The sequence below is a fragment of the Euprymna scolopes genome, chromosome 29 (assembly GCF_053919585.1).
Source record: "Euprymna scolopes isolate OS-2025 chromosome 29, ASM5391958v1, whole genome shotgun sequence".
Lineage (NCBI taxonomy): Eukaryota > Metazoa > Mollusca > Cephalopoda > Sepiida > Sepiolidae > Euprymna > Euprymna scolopes.
Genome location: NC_136510.1, coordinates 23,415,116 through 23,437,141, shown reverse-complemented (window position 1 = coordinate 23,437,141; position 22,026 = coordinate 23,415,116).

Here is a 22,026-nt window from a genome sequence, read left to right as displayed (position 1 = left end):
TGAAACTACTGTCAATAATTTTCCCCACTTTTTATCTATGCCTAAATCCAAACGTAGATTCCATGAACAAAGTTTCTTTCTTAGAAGTGCACGGCTGTGGAACTCTGTTCCGTTTGCCTGTTTCCCACCTGACTACAACTTGGATGTCTTCAAGTCCAACATAAACAAACTCCTGACAAACCGCTCTCTTAAGTAAGACACCCCATCAAATATCGAATACTAATGATTACTACGATACTATCTCATTGATTACTGTACACGCAATAACCCTTATCCCCAAGTGGTTCCTGGCCTTGATAAGAGGCGACCTCCATGTAAAAGAAAATCTTAAACTAGTGGATATGCTTAAAGCATCAGATGAATTTAGTAAAACCTTTTAATCATGTTGGAGTAGATAGCATTTAGTTTATTCTTGGATAAAGAATGGGTGTTACGTATGCGTGGGGGGAGTGAACTATGGGAAAGATGGTATTTGCTTATTTTGAGTCAATGTTCCTATTTACGGCACATCAGCACTTTTGGAGGTTAATAAAATCAAATCAGAACGTACATTTTCATATCGTCTTCAAATCATTTGCCATTGTTGGTTGTCCCGGAACAAGAGCCCATAACAACAGCGCAAGTCTCATTCTCTGGACAATTGAAACTTTATTTGTTTCACGGTCGAATGTCGCACCCCTATTCTCTTCCTATCCTTAGAAGGAGAGTAAGAATTTTTCTATTGATTCATCTCTCATGCATATCTACCTATCATTGCTCCACGAGCATGTTCATCTTCCGACGACTGTGTTTGTCTGACTCGAAAACTCGAACAGAAGACTATAAACTCACTCCAAGCACATGACCCTTATTTTTTTATATATTGGAGATAGGGTTGTGTGCGTGATCTCCGACCGGATGCACCTGCAGCCAAACGCGTTTACAACACGTCAGAGCGATGTCGCTGGGTTTGATGAGTTTTAACATTTTGACCCCCATCGCACCCAACAACATCCCGCACTAATCGCACTATTCATGTCATGTACTCCACAATATGATTGCTAATGTGTAGATACACTAAAATTGTTTGCTTTGCCTTTTACGTATCTTATTATAAGAACTGTTACCTAATATGTCTAATAGAAATTTTGTGTTGGTCTTTCAGAAATTTTGTAATATGTACTTGTTGTGGGGGAAGCAGCCTCTGAATGGACTCAACCACCTAATTCCGCAGTTAACCTGGCTTGCTCGGTGGAACGCAAACACACTTTTCCTTCTGTAACGTTTTGTTTATCTTTTATTAATACACGTCTTTACTTATACCGTTGTTCTGTTTTTATTGCGGCTATTTCAGAGCCATAACAGTACTCTTTACCTCAAATATTGTAAAGCGACAATTCAAAAACTTTTAAAAAGGGAGATGGTATTCTTGAAAGCACCCTTCAGGCAAAGGTTTTTAGAACGAATTGGAAAGATCTGACGTAAAACACACCAGAATCCGTTTATATTCTGATTGAGTTGGATCTGCCTAGAAAAGACTTACGAGTTCTTAAAAATTGTGCATTTGAGACCATAGAATGATTTAGACTTGTTAAATTTTAAAACTTTGAACAACATTATCTCAGATTTGATTGGCTATAAATTCTAAACCTTTAACTTATCGATCAAGCCCATCTAATATTGAATAATAAAAAGCAAACTTATTTTTAAGAATGCACGAACATCTTTTTTTTTAATTTTAAGATCTGAAGAAGATGTATAGTAAAAACAACCTTATCCAAACTCATCAAATAAAACTATGAAATTACAGGAGGAATTAATGGCCAATTTTAAAACTTTATTGCATAAAAAATGTGTATTAAGTCTAGGAGAATATACAGAATTTTCTGTATAATAAGGTCCGACAATAAAATAGGGACCGTCAAACTTAAATAAGGTAATGTGGTAATGGAAATACCTAGTCCCTAAAATGATTATAAAATAGTATCTTCGAAGATAGTTCTGATAAAAAGGTTTTAGGATCTACCACATCCAACAGTAAATAATAATGATAGTAGTAGATAGTGTTGGGACGATTAATCGGAATCGGAATCGGAAATCGAAAAAAAAAATCGGATTTTTTGTGGTATCGGAATCAGTATCGGAATCAGAAAAATGTGTCCCTATTTTTCGATGCCCAAAAAAAAAACGATTCTTTTAATTGGCTTTTTTATTTGATTTTCTTTAAAGAAAAATATTCTAACGCTGATAGTAATACTAAAATAATGAATATATTTATTAATTTTAAACGATTAGCAAAACTAAAATCGATAGATCATCCCTCACAAGTTTTATACTTACGTTTGAGAAAATATCTGCACATTTCACATATGTTTTTAAGGTAATCGTTAAAAATAATTAACTTTAGTTAAATATTTAGAGATTTATAAAGAATCAGAATCGGTAATTGTATCGTGATCGGGAATTTAATACGGAATCTATAATTGCATCGGAATCGGAAAAAATATTGGAATCGTCCCATCCCTAGTAGTAGAAAGGATGAGGTCCTTGTTAAACCTTAAACTGATATTTCAGTTAGATGTGAAATGGAATTAGATTAACGTTTTCCCTAGATCAGTTCTTTATGGGCATAGAATATGGGCCTACATTAGAGATGGCTTTTCAAGTGGTAGGAACACCTCCAGAGAATATCCTAATTTGCCCTATATGTGCTTAAGCGTAGCACTTGCTCAAAACACTGCGTTCATATTCGCCCTCTATCGTCCCTATAACAGAGGGGTTACTATAATTGAGAGTATATATGAGAAAACTGACCACATTTCGTCTACCCATCTCTCGGCTAACATTAATGTCTGCGGAGACTTCAATGGGCACAATATTGAATGGCTAGTCCACTCAAAAAAGAAGGATGATGAGTGAAGAGACTGTCATGATTTCTCGATTGACTATGATCTAACACAAATTGTTCACGAACCCACCTGTATGTTCGACTCTGGCAGACAATATACAAGTTTCCTTGAGCTATTTCATACATTTTTCTTCGTGTCCTTTATTCCTACAATCATCAATGAACCTGAAGTAATTTCGTCAGCATCTGACAAAGCAAAACTGTTTGCTACGAACTTTGCAGCAAATTCTATCCTTTGCAATCAGTGCCGCCTAGTCCCCATATTTTCTCCTGTGTCTGAAAAAACATTATGCGACATACAAATATCTGTACGTGATATTGCCAAGCTTATCAAAAATCTTGATTCCAGTAAAGCAACCGGCTCTAACGGCATTACAATCATAGTACCCTAAAAGCTTCACTCGGAACTGGCTCCCATACTTACAAAGCTGTTTAAATGTTGCCTTTAGGAGAAATGCTTCCCAACACTCTTGAAAATTTCATGTCTACCCCGTATTCAATAATTCTGGAGACCTCCCTCTAAGTACAGACCAATCAGTCTTTTGTACGTCATGAGTAAGTTGCTGGAATCTGTGATAAACAGTGAAGCGGTCAATCACCTCAGCAAAAATAACCTACTCAGTGACATACAATATGATTTATGTCTTGCAAGATCAACAGCTGCTGAAATAGAAATACCTGTTATATCATACAGGATTAGTGAATCTTCGTTTCTAGAGCAATAGCTCTCGACATATCAACGACTATGATAGAATATGGCATAACTGTCTTCATCACAAGATCGCTAACTATAGAATATCTAGGAATATCTTCTCAGTTATTAAATCATTTCTTTCTGGTAAGCTTATAAGAGTAGTCGTTGATGGGCAGAAACCAGAAGCTCATAGTATCAACGCTGGCGTCCCTCAAGGTTCCATCATTGACCCAACTCTCTTCTTGATCTTCATCAACGACCTCCCAAATCACGTTCTAAGATCATTCGTCGACATTTATGCAGACGACACCAGAATCTATGGCAACAATTCAAAACCCAGCAATAATCAAGGTCTTTCTTATTCTCACTATGCTGATGTTGAGAACGTGGTGTAATGAGGAAAAAGGTTGTTGCTTAATTTTAATGAATAAAAAAAAACAAGGTTCTCTCTCTTTTATCACAATCGCCCTGACTCCTATCACACGCCAATTAAAATGAATGGCTCTAATCTTGGGGAAGCTCCATATCTTTACAAGCTTCTGGTATTAACGTTCACTCCTGATCTGAAATAAACTTATACATCAAATCTGTTGCCAAAATCACTGGGAAAATGGTTGGATCTCTCTACCGCTCAAGTAGGTATCTCACTACCGATGAATTCCCCTATCTGTATAAGAGTACTGTTGGAGTACTGTCTTCAAATCTGGGTAGAAGCTGCTCGGCGTTTCCTAACCGCCTTCGAAACGTAGGTGACACCGTTTTCTCTTCTCTGCAACCACTTTCCCACAGAAGAGACGTTGCGAGCCAATCTCTGCTCTATCGTTTTTTTATGACAAGTGTTCGGCTGAACTCCAATCTATGGTCCCCCTCCCTCGTCAAACTTTCACAAAACCACTCGACAACTACAACCAGTATATACGCTTCCACCCCACTCTCTATCTGTGTCTTAATCTAAACGCAGGTCTCATAACCAAAGTTTCTTTTCCAGAACTACCCGCCTATGGAACACTGTTCCTGTGGCCTACTTCCCGGTTGAATACAACATGATAACCTTCTAATCCAATGTAAACACGTTCTTGTTGAGCCGTCCCTATAAATAAAAAAAATTCCACCCAATTTACACCATTAACGATTACTACACTATCACCTTGCATTAATTAACTATTATCCTCGAGTGGCTTTCGCGCCTTGAAAAGAGGTGACTCACATGAAATGAAACGCAGAGCCACAACAAAATTCCATGAACAGATAAGTATTAAATTATATAAAAATAAATTAATGCAAAAATTTTCAGTAAAATAGGAAAAGAGGATAGGTAATTCAATAACTAAAAAGTTTCCCAAATAAAATACTTCAGTTGAATTTAAATAAATTATATTGCAATCTTTATGAGAGAGTATGTTAGAAATAAGTACGCTCCTTCCATATAATTGTGCAGTAAAAACTATCTTTGAGCGCGTCTTACTTTTTTATGCATCATTAAGTAAACTTTCTCTTTATTAGTTAAGAATATTCTTTAAAACAGTGAAGGTAGTAATTTAATGATGCTTCATATTAGCTTCGAAACAGAAGAAAATAACTTCGAGGACAATCATTGTTTGAAAGGACAGAACACCAGCTAAGTGTCATTGTAGTGTTCTTTTGTTTATATATATTATGTAATGGAAACAATCCAGGAAATAAACGAAGGTTATAAAAAAAAAGTGAGGCTTTGAATTTTCAACAAAATGTTACACTATATATATATATATATATATATATATATATATATATATATATATATATATATATATATATATATATATATACATATATATTAGAAGAAAGTTGGAAGCTCAAACTGTCGTTTGGGCGATCGGGTTTTGATCCTGGCTTGAAATAGTTGCTTGTCTAGGCGCACTGATGAACTGTGAAACAGCGAAACAGTACTGCATGTGAATGATTATATATATATATATATATATATATATATATATATATATATGTGTGTGTGTAATTTTCATAATATGAAAAATTACTGTTTCAAAAAGTGGGGAATCACTTTCCTATATACATTTAACGTAAAATGGGCACCCACTTTCTAACCACCTAATAATTTCTTCATATCATGAAACAAATTGAACTGTGATATTCGTTTGCAGCACCACCGAAAACCTGTTTTTTTATCTAAGAGATTCGTTTATTTTTTCATAATTTAGGGCGTAAATAATGCTGTCAGTAAGCCGGTTTACAAAAATATATTTTTGTTTTTCATTTTATTTTTAGGTGGGTATTCAATTATAGAAGTTGTATAGTTTTTACCAGGTGCTTCTGTAGTTTACTTAACCACCACCTAATGTAAACAGAATTTTTGTGAAATGTTAAACTGCAGAGGCACCTGTTCACAACTATACAAGTTGTTTAATGAAAAAAGAACGAAAAACAAAAGTATGCTTTTGTAAACTTACTAACAGCATAATTAGCGTCCTAAATTATGAGATGAAAAAATGAACGCATCTCTTAGTAACAAAAAAAAAGCGCCAATTTTCGGGGCTTCTGAAAACGAATATCACAGTTAAATTTGTTTTATGATATGGAGAAATTACTAGGCGACCAGAAAGTGGGTGCTCATTTTACGTTAAATTTATATAAGACAATGATCCCTACCTTTTGTAAAAGTAATTTCTTCATATCATGAAAGTTACTAATCTGCCCCAAATTTAAACGTAATATTCGTTTTCAGCACCACTGAAAACCATTAAAAGTCGTCATTTTAAATTTTTAAGGGAGTTGGAAAGAAACTTGGCATTGGCCCCAAAAATTAAGACCTGTTTTTTGTGGCCTAATACGTTTAAGCAGTCTTTATAAATAATATGAGAGAAGAAATTTTGAAAAAAAAATTTAACATTTAGCGTAGGGGATAAGTTTTCTATATAAATTTAACGTAAAATGAGCACCCATTCTTTGGACACAAAGCGTTCAACTAGACGTGTCATCTCTAGCATTTTTTCAAGTTTGGCGATCGAGGGCGTGGGACAAAAGATGACAAACACAAATATTTTTTTTTGTTTTTTTTGTGGTGGGGGGACGGGAATTACATTTGAAACATAAAATAACGATACATTTAATTAATTTTTATGAAACCAATTCTGTACTTTCACCTAACAATTTTATAAGCAGAAAGAACCCCAAAATATGACAAATTCAATTTTTTCGGGGGTTGGGGAGGGGAGAATTCCATAAGAAATATAAAATGACGAAAAATGTTATTTAATTGTTTTTGGAATTACTTTTTGGTAGATCTTTTTTCCTTTTTTTTGCGATCGCACGGGCATTCACTGCTATTTTTATTGAAACAAAAGTTGTAATGATTTATTTTTAATTATCTTTTCTCTGGGGATGGGTCTTTCCAGTGCTCAATATCCGGAGAATAGTTTCTTCTCTTTGTAGCCCTTCTGCCGAAATATCTAGTGGAGTGGGTATTACATACTTTGTTTTGGGCGATTATATTTAAATGTTTTCATCCGTTCTTTTATTTTTATTGTGGGAGTATCCACGTTGCCAATGATGAAAATGATTAGTATACCGATGTGTTTCAAACAGAGCTTCATGTCAACCCAGGCAACGCTGGGTACCCATGCTAGTTAAATTAAATAAAATTATAGGTGAATATAGATCGGGCTATATGTACGGAAATATAAAAGTACATCATTTCGCAAATACCTACACTCGTTCATGAACTCGCAGAATCCCTTCATAAACTACTTATGCCATATTTAACCTCTAGTTAATTCTTTCGAAGATGTAATAGACATATTTCATTCAGTAGACTGCAAAAGTGAATTTATAGCCTCACGTGACGTTACAAATGTCCCTGTTCATGAAACTATAGAGTTAATAGTTAATAATATATATATATATGATAAGCCCACTCTCCAATCAACCCTAATACATTAAGAAAACTATTAATCTCCTGTACCACTGAGGTCCCTTTCTATGGCCCAAATGGCACCCGGTATATCCAGGTCGACGGTGTTTCAATGGACTTTGCTCTAAGGTCTGTTGTTTTCCTAATTTTATATGACCAACCTAGAAACCAAGGTTTTTAATATAATCTCCAAACAATCCATCTACGTAAGGTACGTTAACGATATACTTCTAGTAACGAAAAACTTAGTCAAACTAACAAAAATTAAAACTACACTTAAAAATAATTCCGTACTAAATTTCACACATGAAATAAATATAAATGACAATATTCCCTTCCTCGATATATAAATTAATATCGACACCGATAAATTTATTACCTACCTATACAAAAGACATGCCAGTAAAGAATCATGTCTCCTCAATTATAAAAGCAAATGCCCCGATAGATATAAAATTGTCATAGTGAAAAATCTCATCTACAGAGTGAAACAAAAATGTAGTAGGCAAAAAAAAAAATAAATAAATAAATGTTCTGTCAGCAACAGTACAACTTCAAAATAGTCAATATCGCCCACCTCCAGAAGAGAGGGAATTCCTGTCCGTGATAACCGTGGTAAAAGAAGACACACTCCAATCGCCAGAAACACCCACACACACAGTTTGCAGGACACTGCCGACTCGTCTCTAGCCTCCTGCTTTATAGTGGCCGGGAATTATTCATTTGCATAATCACATGAGACAGAAACGTGATTTTCCGAGAGTTGCATGGGGTAAATGCTAATAAAAACCCCCGGACGCCATCTTGGAATTCTCTTTTTCCCCCCAACTGGTGACACAACAGACGTACCCGAGGTAAGCTCTTTTTCCCCTCATTTTAGTTATTGCTACTTCTGCTACATAGTTCTTCCACTAATCAAATATTCTATAAGGCACTTTCTAACATAAAACAAACCATAATTAATAACAACTTCCCAAATTACATCGTTGACCAGCAGATTAAACTCAATCCCGACATAAATAAAAACACTAATAGTAATGATGATGATAATAATAATGATAGTAATAATAGTAATAATAATAGTAATAATAATAATAATAATAATAATAATAATAATAACGAGACTAACATTAACATATTTTATTATAACCAGATGTATGCGAATTATAAAATAGACGAAAAATAATAAAAATATAGTACGTAAACATATTTAAAAAGAAAAATCTAAAAAAAGATTTATTATTTATTACAAATGTTTTAAACAAGGCAATTATTATTAAAAAAAATAACTCTACACCCGACGACAGAATGCTCAAAACTGGAAATGCTGTGTACGTCTTTAAATGCCCCATAGGATAATGTATCTCCAAAATAACACGTACATTGGCATGACTCGAACCAGCATTTCCCGTCGACTAACATGTCACCTATCTTCCTTGAATAGCTCCATTCGTCAGTGTTACACAATAAGGGCTGACCCCTTCTCATGTAAGTAGAAGGCAGACTAGATAAGTGAAAATGATATTAGGAAAAGGCTAGAATCGAACCCTGTGGCAAGTTGAAATTCTAGGAATGCAATCGGTTGTTAATTATTTTAGAAATAACTGAATATTATTTATGTTAGAAACAGAGCGATTGTCCATTCTTTTAGAAATAACTGGATATTAAATATGTCAGTTAAAAGAATGAACAATACGGGTTTATAGATAATGATTAAAAATAGGTTAGATGTTGCAAAATTAGAATTGGGAATTCTTTGTTTGTCAAAAGTGTGTTTGGACAGGCATATGTAAAATCCACGTGAAATTTATTCATGTACAAGAGCCACAGTCTGACGTTGTAAGCAAAGGAGATTCTCGATATATTGAGGGCTCGAAGTTAAGGGAGAAGATTACAATCAGAGTGACAGTGATAGAGTCAGTCAGAGACGAGAGTCAGCCAGCGACTCTAGTGAAGCTAATGTCCTTAGAGGTGAAGGGTGGAAGAGATAGATAGATAGATAGATAGAGAGAGAGAGAGAGAGAGAGAGAGAGAGAGAGAGAGAGAGAGAGCATGTAGCTATACAAGTTTGAATTCCTGACATCATCAATCGGCCGGCTAAGGAATAAAGAAATCATCTAATATTTTGTTAGTTTGTCTTCGTATCGTCATTAAAACTGAAAGGTAAATGTGTTTTGATCATCGTCTATAAAAGAACTTTGTATAACCTCCTTCCAAGTAATGTGGCCCATCCTTCATCCTAAGTGAGTAAAGAACTGTATCACACATTCCTTCAATAATGAATTCGCATCTTTCTCAGCTCTGTTATATATGTCTCTCTCAATATATAAATGCTGTTACCATCCGTTATACATCCGATATGAACATCCACGACAAAATATCAGCACCTCACAGCACACGACACCCCCAAAACCGAATTTAGAGACATACTAATGAAAAACACTGCCATTTTACCTGTCTCACACTGTGATGTACGCCTCCCAATTATTGAAGCCTTATTAATCCGTATTAAAAAAAACAACCATGATTCAAACTCAATACGAAGTGGATGGCACAATCAAATGCTTTTAAGTATTTTAAACTATTTTAATCGTCTTTCCATTCAATTCCTTACCTGACTTTTTATTATTTTTCATCTCTGACCTGAGGACGACTTATGGAGGTCGAAAACGTTCGTGAATACGACGAATTTCTTTTAGAATCGAACAAAATCTTCGGAAACTAGTCTGCCAAAAAGGAAAAATGGATTGTAAGAGAAACAAAAAGAGTTGTTTCTGCTCTTCAATGAAGCGGGCATAAAGAAGAAAATACTGCCCAAGTATACTAATATATATATACATATATATATGCATATATTATATTATATTATATATTTATTATATAATATATTATATATACATATATATATATATATATATATATATATATATATATATATATATATATTACTGGGATTAATGTACAATATCTTGGCTTTATTTAGTTGTTCCTTCTTTTATAAAAGTTGTTTAAAAAGTGCTAAGATAATTGCTATATTATATATTGTTTTATTGGAATCCTTCGAGATAAGTAAATTGTGTATTAATTTATTTGCTGGGCCCGCAAGTGGATACAGTTCCAAGTGAGCATTGTCCTAAGATAGCGGTTTCAATCTTACCGAAGCAGGCTAGAAGTTTAGTTTGTCAAAGCGTGGTGAGGCGACAACAACTATGAAGCGTAGCAGAACAGTAAGCAAATAAATAGAAAAGGGTAATTATTATTTACAAATTTAAGTTGGAATTACTTTCTTACAGTACTTGATAAAATTCAGTTGTACTTTACACACTTTTGGAGATTGGTGATTTAGTCCTCAGTGTGGGCGACACTTAAAATACAATTACGGACTACTTAGGACTTTTGCCTAGTTGTGGCTGACAGAACGAGAGTATGCTACCTCTGTTGATTACAAAAAAAACCCCGTGAATTTAAAATTCATGCATGACAGACCGACAGGAATTATAATTCAACTTGAGTATGACAGATCCGCTATCGGACACAGTCTATAAAAGAGGTAATTTGAATATATTTTTGAAATTTTTAGATGATGATTCATAATTTGTATTATTTGTACAATCCGGACTACTGCTCTCATTATGGGTGTTATTCTAGTAACGTTTGGACGGATGTGATCTTTGACCTTCTTCAGATGTATCTAGTCGAACTCAGGAACCTTTCGAACGAAATCATGCTACGCCCGTGGATTAAATAAAAAGTTCCGTTAAAAATTTCGTGCAATTCCCGAGTTCGACTGAAAGAGTTATATATAAACATGCGTTGTGAACTTGTTCCATACAGCGTTCGATTTCACCACAAAAGGTCTCAGCCAAGATTATTAATTCTCAGGAGAGAATTAATGACGTCGAGAACACGAGAGGAAGACCTCTTACGCAGAAGTAGCAGACGACATATCAACCCCCTGATTTAATCAATCGAAAGCTTGTGCGAATAATACTAAAATGAGAACAATAATTCAATTAATACACCTTATTGTGCCTGTCCAAACTATAGAGATAGCAGGTAGCAAAAGCTTCGGAACTCGTTTAGCCTGAACGATGATGATGATGATGATGATGATGATGATGATTAAAGGAAGCCTCTGACACTTTTATAACTTTAGCGACAACAGATTGGACATGAATCCGATTAAGGAGCAAAAATAGAGAAGCCATCGAAAATCCGAATTGACAAATAGAAAATACGACTGAGAATACCAGAACAAATATGTTAAAGATACGTCCATTCAATTTGCGCGTTTATAGCGATGACTGTGTTATTTCATACTTAAGCGTGACGATCAACCAATAGAAATACTTTTTCCAAGCTTAAACGTGACAACAAACTTAAGCAAAAATATTTTTTTAAAACTGTCAAACTTTAATAAACCTACGAAACTATTTCAGACTTAAGTGTGACAGAACAATGAAAACAATATTTCAAACTTAAGCGTGACAGAGCGACAAAAATTCTACTCATAATGGAAGTTTGATAGATCAATCGACAGACGTATTTAAAAGAGGATACGCCATTTGGCCTGCTTGTTTAACGATCAGAATATTCATTATGAAGCTGAAAGGCCTTCTTTTTTTTTATCTTTTTGGATATATTCCGACTTAAGGAATTTAATCGGATTGGTTTCTTGATCCGCGTCCCGAAATATGTTTTCCTGGAATCATTTTGTAGATATACATTTGTGGAAATTCTCGGAATAAACGAGTCTCTAAAAGCCAGTGTTGCGATTTGCACCGACAATAGTTGCATGGACTTCGGATTTTCAAAATGGCCTCCAGAAAATACATATTTTGCGATTTCTTCGTTTCTTGTTAATCTAGAAAAATATATATGATATTTCTGTTAGTCTGTCTGCTTGTCTGTTTCACTTTTTCTCGGCAACTAATGGGCCGATCTAACTGAAATTTTGTGTGGACCTTTGCTATGATAAGGTACAACGAACTAGGTATTATGATATCCGTTCGATGCATAGTTAGAAATCAATTATGATTAAAAAGAATTAGTCATAAAAATGCCACATTTACTCTAGAAGGTTTTCAGAAAACTACTGAGCTATACTGGCTAAAATTTTGTATGAACCTTTATTATGATAAAGTCTAGCGAATTAGGTATTATGGTATCCGGTCGATGTACAGTTAGGAATTAATAGGAATTAATAGAGATTAGTCATCACAATGCTATGTTTATGCTGAGATTTTCTACGAAACTAATGGACCGATTTGGCTGAATATTTTTTAACAGACATCTATTATGAATAGGTACAGCGAACTAAATATTATGGCATCCGTTTGATGTGAAGCTTGGGATTAATAGGGATGAATAGAGATAAGTCACCACAATATCACATCCACTCTAGATATTTTCTCAGAAACTACTAAGCCGATCTGGTGGAAATTTTGTATGGACCTTTTTTATGGTAAGGTGCAGCGAACTAAGTATTATGGTATCTCTTTGATATTCGTACCATAAGCTGCAAGGTGTAAACATGGGGAAGAATAGATATATTTATTTTACAGATTGTTATAATTATTTACCTGAGAGCTCATCGTTCAAACTCTCCGGTTAATCTAGGTATTATGTTATTCGTTGGATCCACAGTTAAAGATTAATAGAGATTAGTATTTAATACAAAAATGGGCACAAATTTAATCACATTCATGCATCGATTTGGAATAAAGTACTGATTCTAAGTCAACTGGCTAAAATTGTTGTCCGTCGCCGACAGGCTAAAAAATCTAGTTTACTGACATTACTAAAATAACGACACTAGTTACCAATTAACTATTACCTTCCTATAGATTTTAATGTTATTTTGAAGCTTCTATTATATCCATTGAAACATAAAACTCTTGAATAGTATACTTATTTTTGTTCCTAGTTTGACTAGAAGCGAAGTTAGCATAAATATCTATTTTGATGCAGCCATTTTAAAATCCAAAATGGCAACTAAGTAACTGTTGAGAGTAATGTAATGTGTAATAATGATTCTAAATATATATATCTTTCAAATCCCTATAAACTTTATATAAAACACGCAATGAACTGTCCTGGTCGACTTTTACTTCAGCGGTTTTAAGAATATATTTCATATAAAAACACGCGTTTTAAACTTATTTCATATAGCGTTCAATTTCAACACAAAAGGTCCCAGCCCAGATAATTAATTCTCAGGAGAGAATTAATGACGCCAGAGTTCGAAAGGAAAAATCCATTAAACCGAAGTAGCAGAGATATGTGTATGCGTGCATTTGTGATTAGAGAAATATCTTACGTACCAGCATATTGTGCTCGTTCGTAGGCGCACATTGAATGATGTATTCGTTAAATAAATCCCTAGACTGAGACGGTCAACGAGGTGTGTCCGCTAGTATCAACCGGAAGAAGAGAGTGAATTTTTCCTGTGCATCTCTTTTTATAGACACTGTTTGAAACACTACTTAGAGATTGCAAATGGTAGATAACTCGATGTCTGTATATATATATATATATATATATATATATATATATATATATAGTGGTAGACAACTCGATGTATATATATATATATATATATATATATATATATATATAAATTAGTGCAGAGATGATTCCAACTGCTTAATCCCTTAAAAATAGGGATTATGAATGCATTCATATATGCATAGCAAATTTATTTCGCCGCCTGAATGGTAGCTATTTTGAAATATTTTTAAATGATTTAATATTTGTATTTGTCCAAATGGTTACGAAACAATTGTAACGCAAAAGGAAATACACCATATGATGTCTTTATTTTATATTTATATAGATTTTGCAAAAATATTATATACATGCTCATTATGAAAACTGATAATCAAAAAGTCAAAATTAATTGAGTCAATTAATTTTGACTTTGATTTTATTGGTACACGAACATTGCTGGAATTTTAATATATTTAAAATGCTGGTCTAAAATATTGATAAGGTATATATATATATATATATATATATATATATATATATATATATACTGATTTAGGGGGTACCAAATTGGTCAAAGGGAAATTTATTCCCAACTCGCATTTAGGTAAAAATGCACTTTCGTATAAAGTTAAAAAAATTGACCGCTCTTTTTTTTTGCTCAACACACACCTCCAAACACCCGGGCAACGCCGGGCGGGCTGAAATGCTAGTATGTATATATTTTTGTTTAACAAATTTTGCCTACCAAATTCCTCGTAGAATTTTTGGTCTACAGACAGGAAACTTCATATATTAGGTATTTGAATCCCCGCGAAACTTTATATTTGTTTTTTACCCGGGGAAAAATCGGTGCAAAATGTGAAAATATATAAAAAAAAATAAATTTGCCAGGTGAAGGTCAAACGCCGGCATTACGAATGCAAAATGTAGTAGTTATTGGTTCATGTTTTAACTTTTAGCCTTGCATGATAAAGGTTTTCATAACCCAGTCATTGACGACGGAGGCAAAAATAAAGCGTGATCTGAACGCTTAAGTTTCGATTTTCAGGGGTGGCGCACGAGTTTTGGTTTTTAAAGCTTTTTCAATCATTACTACGTATTGCGGCCAATCTATCTATATCTATCCATATATCTATAAAAGTGAACGTGCCTGTGTATCTGTCTCTCTCTCTCTCTGTCTGTGTGTGTACATTTCCCTACGCCATAACTCTATCAATTTTAAGTCTACAGACTCGAAATTTGATATACAGGGTACTGAGATTTGGGAAAATCTATGTGATCGGTTTCGGACAGAAATTTGGCGATTAAGGGGTCAAAGTTCAACGAGTTGACCTTTAAGAACTCTACCAAACTCCTCCGCCAATTTTGGGTCTAAACACTTGAAATTTTAGGTATAGGTTCCTTGGACATGGATCTAATTTAATAACATAAGTTGAGCCCAAAACAATAAATTTTAAGGGTTCATAATAGGGGTCAAAGTTTAAAAAATATTGACCGCTTTTTTTTGCTCAACATACACCTCCAAATAGCCGGGCAACGCCGGGCAACCATGCTATTATATCTATGAAAGTGAACGTGCCTGTGTGTCTGTCTGTGTGCATTTTTCTACCAAATAACTCTGTCAATTTTCGGTCTACAGACTCAAAAGTTTAGATACGGAATATTGAGATTTGGGAAAATCGGTTTTTGGCCAAAAATTTTGCTGTTAAGAGGTCAAAGTTTAACAGTTTGAGAACTCTACCAAACTCTTTCGCCAATTTTTGGTCTAAACACTTGAAATTTTAAATATACGTTTCTTGGACATGGATCTAACTTAATAATTTAATTTGAGCCCAGAATAATAAATGTTAAGGGGTCACAATTGGGGTCAAATAAAAAAAAAAACATTTATCTCTGCGGTCTCTACAAAATTACTCAGACAATTTTAGGTCTAAACATTTGAAATTTTACATAAAGTGTATTCAGACATAGGGCAAGCTTTTTAATGTTTTTTTTTTTTTTGCGGAAAATTGGTCTTCCAAGGGGTAAAAGTCCAAAAGATTTTACCTTTGCGGTGTCTAGCAAACTATTAAGCCAATTTGGGGTCTAAACATTTTAAATTTTACATAAAGGGTATTCAGACATACAGCAAGCTTTTAAATCAGTTTTCGGGCGAAGATTTGGCTGGCAAAATGTTAAAGTTTACAGCGCTGACCTTTACAAACTCTACCAAACCTCTCCGCGAATTTTGGGTCTAAAAACTTAAAATTTTAGATGCGTGTTACTTGGATATGGGTCCAATATTTTAATATAATTTGAGCCCAAAACAATAAATGTTAAGGGGTCAAAATTGGGGTCAAAGTTTTAAAAAATTCGACCTCTGCGGTCGCTACCAATATTTCTCTATGGTAGTAAAGGAAGGTATTATCGTACATATTCACATTTTTTAATATATACATATGCACATAAAGTGATGAACAATACATAGAGCCCGAGCAAAGCCGGGTGGAATTGCTAGTATATATATATATATATATTTGTAGTCATCGACATACAGTCCTGTTTCGTTGTATCACAATTCATCAGTGCCGCTAGACTAGCACCTCTCCCAACAAACGATTTAACCTAGATCCGTCGTGTTGACAGTCGGCAGTTCTGCCACTCGACCACGGAAGTGATGCTCGCAAATACCCTGTCCGAATGTCTATTTAAACAAACATCCGTCCACCATTTTTACATTGCTCAGACCGCCCGTTTGTAAACAAACAAACAAACAGCGAGCTTCGCATTTTTCAGCCAATTAAGTAGCGGGTCAGATTACGACAGTGCTCTACCCATATATATATATATATATATATATATATATATATATATATGTGTGTGTGTGTGTCTGTGTGAAGCGTATTTCGTAATCGATCTTTCGTCAGCAATGAAGTATAACTCGCCAACTCGTTTGTATAAAAAAACATAATTTTTTTTTATTTAGACCGTAGTTACAGCGTTAGAAAATGCACGCGCTAAGCTATAGAACGAGGGGGAACGGTAGGAGAGGGGGGTAGATTAGAACCACAATTGTCGGTGTTTATCTCTCGGCTGCCTGACACGTCTGTCTTTTCTTTTGCTTGGTTATATATGACCTGCTTTGATGGTGGATGTCTCAAGTAATTCACAAAAGTATTATTGATATCACCCGCGTTGGGGATGGAACCTTAATCCCCCAAAAGAGTGTAACTTAAAACTGATCAAGTACTCTATCCACTATGCCACAGTTTCTTGTTACCTGAAGCTGATTCGACGAAAAATCGAAACTGTTCATTATACTTATCAAACATATTTATTTTTCTATTATTTTGATACAAAAAGATTATTAGAAAAACTAAACAAAAAAAAATGAAACAAAAAACAGCAGAATAATTCAGTTATGTTAAACAATGTTTGCTTAAATGAAAGAATGCTGTCTAACTACATACGAAAAAAAAATACGTAAATGGAACATTAATAAAAGTGTAGTTTTTCCCTTTAAAATTATCACGTCATATTTTGATGTTATATATTTCATCCATGTATTCTTTGATATAACGATTTCTGACACTTGGATATAAAAGTACTCTTTGACTTTTCAAAACAAGAAAAGATGGAAGAAGCACGACACAAAAAGGAAATGTCTGTCGCTGGAATGTCGCCAATTGAAATTCAAGAAAAGAAACCATTCGCTTCCATTATTTTATTTGTTTGCACGATATGAATTGTCTCGTAAAAGTCACTTTTCTGTCAACGTACTTGACAGTCCTAGACACGGTTGTCTAGGAATTTACAAAGAAAGAATTTATATTTCTTTTATTTAATTTGTGAAATTCTCTTAAATAATATTGTACTTGTCCTGTGTTTCCAGCATTGCGTTAACTTGATACCTATTATATAAACGGCAGTTTCCTCGGTGTTTCGTTTTAATTCAGTCGAAGTTCCAAGAAATCAAAGGGGCTCCTTTCCTGGGGTTAGCTACTTGATCTCTCTCGCTATATATAATATACAGAAACAAATCCTCTTGTAACGATGTATGAAACCCACTTTCCGGTTTACGACATCCGGTTGAGCATGCGCGCATAAACATTAACCCATAACAACGTAAACAAATAAACACAAATCGCTTTTTTTGCAGATTTTGACTTGCGCACTAAAATATTAACGTTATTATTTCGAAATTATTATTTAACATGGGAAGAGTGGGGGTTTAAAATAACTTAAACATAATACAGAAATGAACGATGTAAAAAAAAGCAGACAGTATTAACAATTGTTTATTTGGATAATTTAAACGCGAAAAAAAAAGATCAATTGGGTCGCTGAAATATTAACGTTATTATTTCGAAATAATTATTTAACATGGGAAGAGTGGGGTTTAAAATAAACAAAAAACAAAAGAACAATTGGGACGCTGAAATATTAACGTTATTATTTCGAAATTATTATTTGACATGTGAAGAGTGGGGTTTAAAATAAACAAAAAACAAAAGAACAATTGGGACGCTGAAATATTAACGTTATTATTTCGAAATAATTATTTAACATGGGAAGAGTGGGGTTTAAAATAAACAAAAAACAAAAGAACAATTGGGACGCTGAAATATTAACGTTATCATTTCGAAATTATTATTTGACATGTGAAGAGTGGGGTTTAAAATAAACAAAAAACAAAAGAACAATTGGGACACTGAAATATTAACATTATTATTTCGAAATTATTATTTGACATGGGAAGAGTGGGGTTTAAAATAACTTAAACGTAATACAGAAATGAACGATGTAAAAAAAAAAAGATATATCAAAATTTGAATTTAACTATAATAAGTATTATGGTATGTGTTCAGTGCACATTTACCTATAAGTATGACCAACCACTTTTAATTCAGTAACTGTTAACTTTTTTCAAAAATAATCAATTATAATAAACATAAGGATTCATAGAAATCTATCTATATTCTTTTTTCATTTTAATATACTTTCATAGAAATGTTTCTGTTATGTAAAAAATAAAACCCTATTTTCTTTCACGCTCTTACATGAATTCAATAGCTAATATACCATACTGACCCAACGGGTCACGGGTAGTCTGGTATATATATATATATATATATATATATATATATATATATATATATATATATATATATATATATATAATATTTTTATACAATACTAGATGCCCGTTTCCCGGCATTGCCCAGAAAAGAAGATTAACCGAAGAAATTCCATGGCTAACTGTTGATCGAATACTCGTTTGTATTACAATGAGGTATGAAAACAGCCAATTTATGTGTACAACTAGATTAACTAATTAAAATTGTGCTAGTTTATCTCCCAAACACAAAGTTAATAAAAAAAAGTGGGAACAATTTTTCTCTCCTCAATTAACCATTTGAATATGTAATACTAAATCTTTATTGTGGTCTCTTGGTTTTACCGGATTCCAGTGCACGAAGTCATCCAGTATCCAGCTTTATGTTGTTCTTATATAAAAGGAACTTTATGTGTGTCTGTGTGTCTGTGTGTCTGTGAATTCGTTTCTTATAAACTCAAAAACGACTGGACAGATTATTATGCAATTTCAAACGAAGGTACTTTATGTCCCTGGCAGTGTTCTTAGATAAGTTTTGTATCGGAATTTCTTCGATAAGTATCGATAATCAATAATCGAAATGATCCGATGAAAGAAGCAACAGGCGATTTTGACGAAAGTTAACACCTTACACAGCCTAACATAACAAGTGCATTAGAGAAGTTTTATTATCACATAAGCTGAAAGGCTAGACATATAAATAAACATTAGGTCCTTTGATATAACAGGGGCGCCTTCGAAATGAATGCTTCTATGTAGAGCACAATTGAAGTATGATACTTTATTTTGTATCTTTAACTTTAATTTAAGCGATTCTATATAAAAATAATTTTATAAAATCAACAGTGGGTTCTCTACAGCACAATCTAGATTAAAATGTATTGTTAACTAAGTCACTGCGAGAGGCATGTGAGCTTCCTTCCGGTGCAACGTGATGGATTCCAAAATAGAGCAGGCAATCAATCGATTTGATTGAAAAATAGGCGATTTCACTTATTTCGATTATAATAAAAAATGGGAGGGTAAAACATTCGTTGATCATCATTCAATCCCAGGCAACGTAGGGTGACCCTGCTAGTATTTCATTAAAGTTCTCTTTTACCTCTCAAACTCTGAGTTAGTAAAGAAGTTAAGAACATATTTTCTTCTCCACAATTGACCATTTTCATATGTTATAGCACATTTTTCTTGCGGTATCTTGGTTTTACTGAATTCCAGGACAAGAATTCATCTAGTCTAGTGGCGTATCCAGCTTCCTGCTGTTACTTGAGGTAACATGACTTGAAGTAAAAGCCAGTGAATGTTGTCCATCTTATTTGTACTGTGAATACCATGCGATTTTCAATATTTAGAGAACGTGTCATCATGCCAACTTTCCCTGACAAACGTTTGTACAAAGAAACCTTAAAAACTCGAGGATAGTGTTTAGTAGGCATCCAATTTCCCCTTCCCCTGGTTGTCTTTATGTATGTTTGTATGTCCAGCTAAAACTGAGAAAATGCAAAACTTAGTGTTGTATTGCAGGGGGTTTCATACTGGGGATCATATATCGGGTACATGTAATACAGAGGTCACGATGAAGGAAACAAGACATTTATAACAGAGTGAGAGATGATGAGAATTCATTATTGAATGAATGTGCATTACTGTTCTTTTACATCAGGCTGGCGCATCATTACTTATGATGGCGGAGGGAGACACGTTACTTGGAAGGGGGTTATACAAAGTTCATATTAAGATGATTAACACATTACCTTCAATTTGTTGAATGACGACACGAAGTTACAAAATCGATGATATTCTTTATGTCATTTGACGAGTACAATGATGACGTCAGAATTCACATTTGTTCTACATGGTAAAATGTTCTCCCTTCGCTTCTAAAGGGACCCCCCTCTGATCATGTCAACTCTTTCCGACCGACTTTGCTGACTGTCTTGATCTTACTAAAAACTAGCTCCTATATTGAGAATTCCCTTTTTGCTATGACGTCAGATGTGTGGTTCCAAAACGTGACCAACTCACATGGCTAAGTGCATGTTTGCCAAAACATACTTCTGCAAACAAAGAATTCTAACCTAACCTATTTTTTTTAACCTAACCTATTTTTTTAACCTAACCTATTATTATTTGTATTGTTCATTCGTTTTAGCTGACATTTTTAATTCAGTTTTCATAAAAGAATGAACAATTAATTCTTTTTACAATACAAACAATATCTAATTGCGACCCAGTTTATGGAGAGAGGGGGGCATGCTCAGCTGCAGTATTTGACACTACATATTGGAGTTCATGTTTCCCTCAATGAAATGTAAATTTCCAATACCTACAGACCATGACATTCCCATCACGATGCTTGACTGTAGTCATGGCACGTTGTTGAGGAATATTTTCCTATAGTTTAAACATAAACCATCAAAGAAGAAAATTTCACAAAGAAAACACACCTTGTAAAATTTTCTTCTTTAATAGTTTATGTTTAAACTATAGGAAAAAGAAGAAGCAAACCTTCGACAATTAATAATGGCACTACATTCGTTGTTTTTTTTTTTTTTTTACATTTTCACTCCAAACAAGGCAAATTGCTACTTTGATGTAGGGTGTTACTATTAGAGACATAAGCTACAGGGGTACTATGTAGGGAGTTGGGCAGCAAGAGGTCGGTTCACGTTACACTTGAGCTTCTGCATGTTAGTACAGCTGGGGAAGCAGGGGCCCAGAAGGGAATTCCAAAGTCTAGTAGTTCTGGAGAAGAAATTACTGGAGTAGAAGGCTCTCATATATCTAGGAATCTCCACTGTGAAAGGGTGGGACTTAGCTGCTTATCGGGTTTGTCGGGGGTATTTACGTCGAGAACATACAAGTGCTTGCAGTTCGTCGGAGCATTCACCGTCAGAATACTTGTAGAACAGGCAGAGAGATGCAACATTTCGTCGATGGAACAGAGGTTTAAG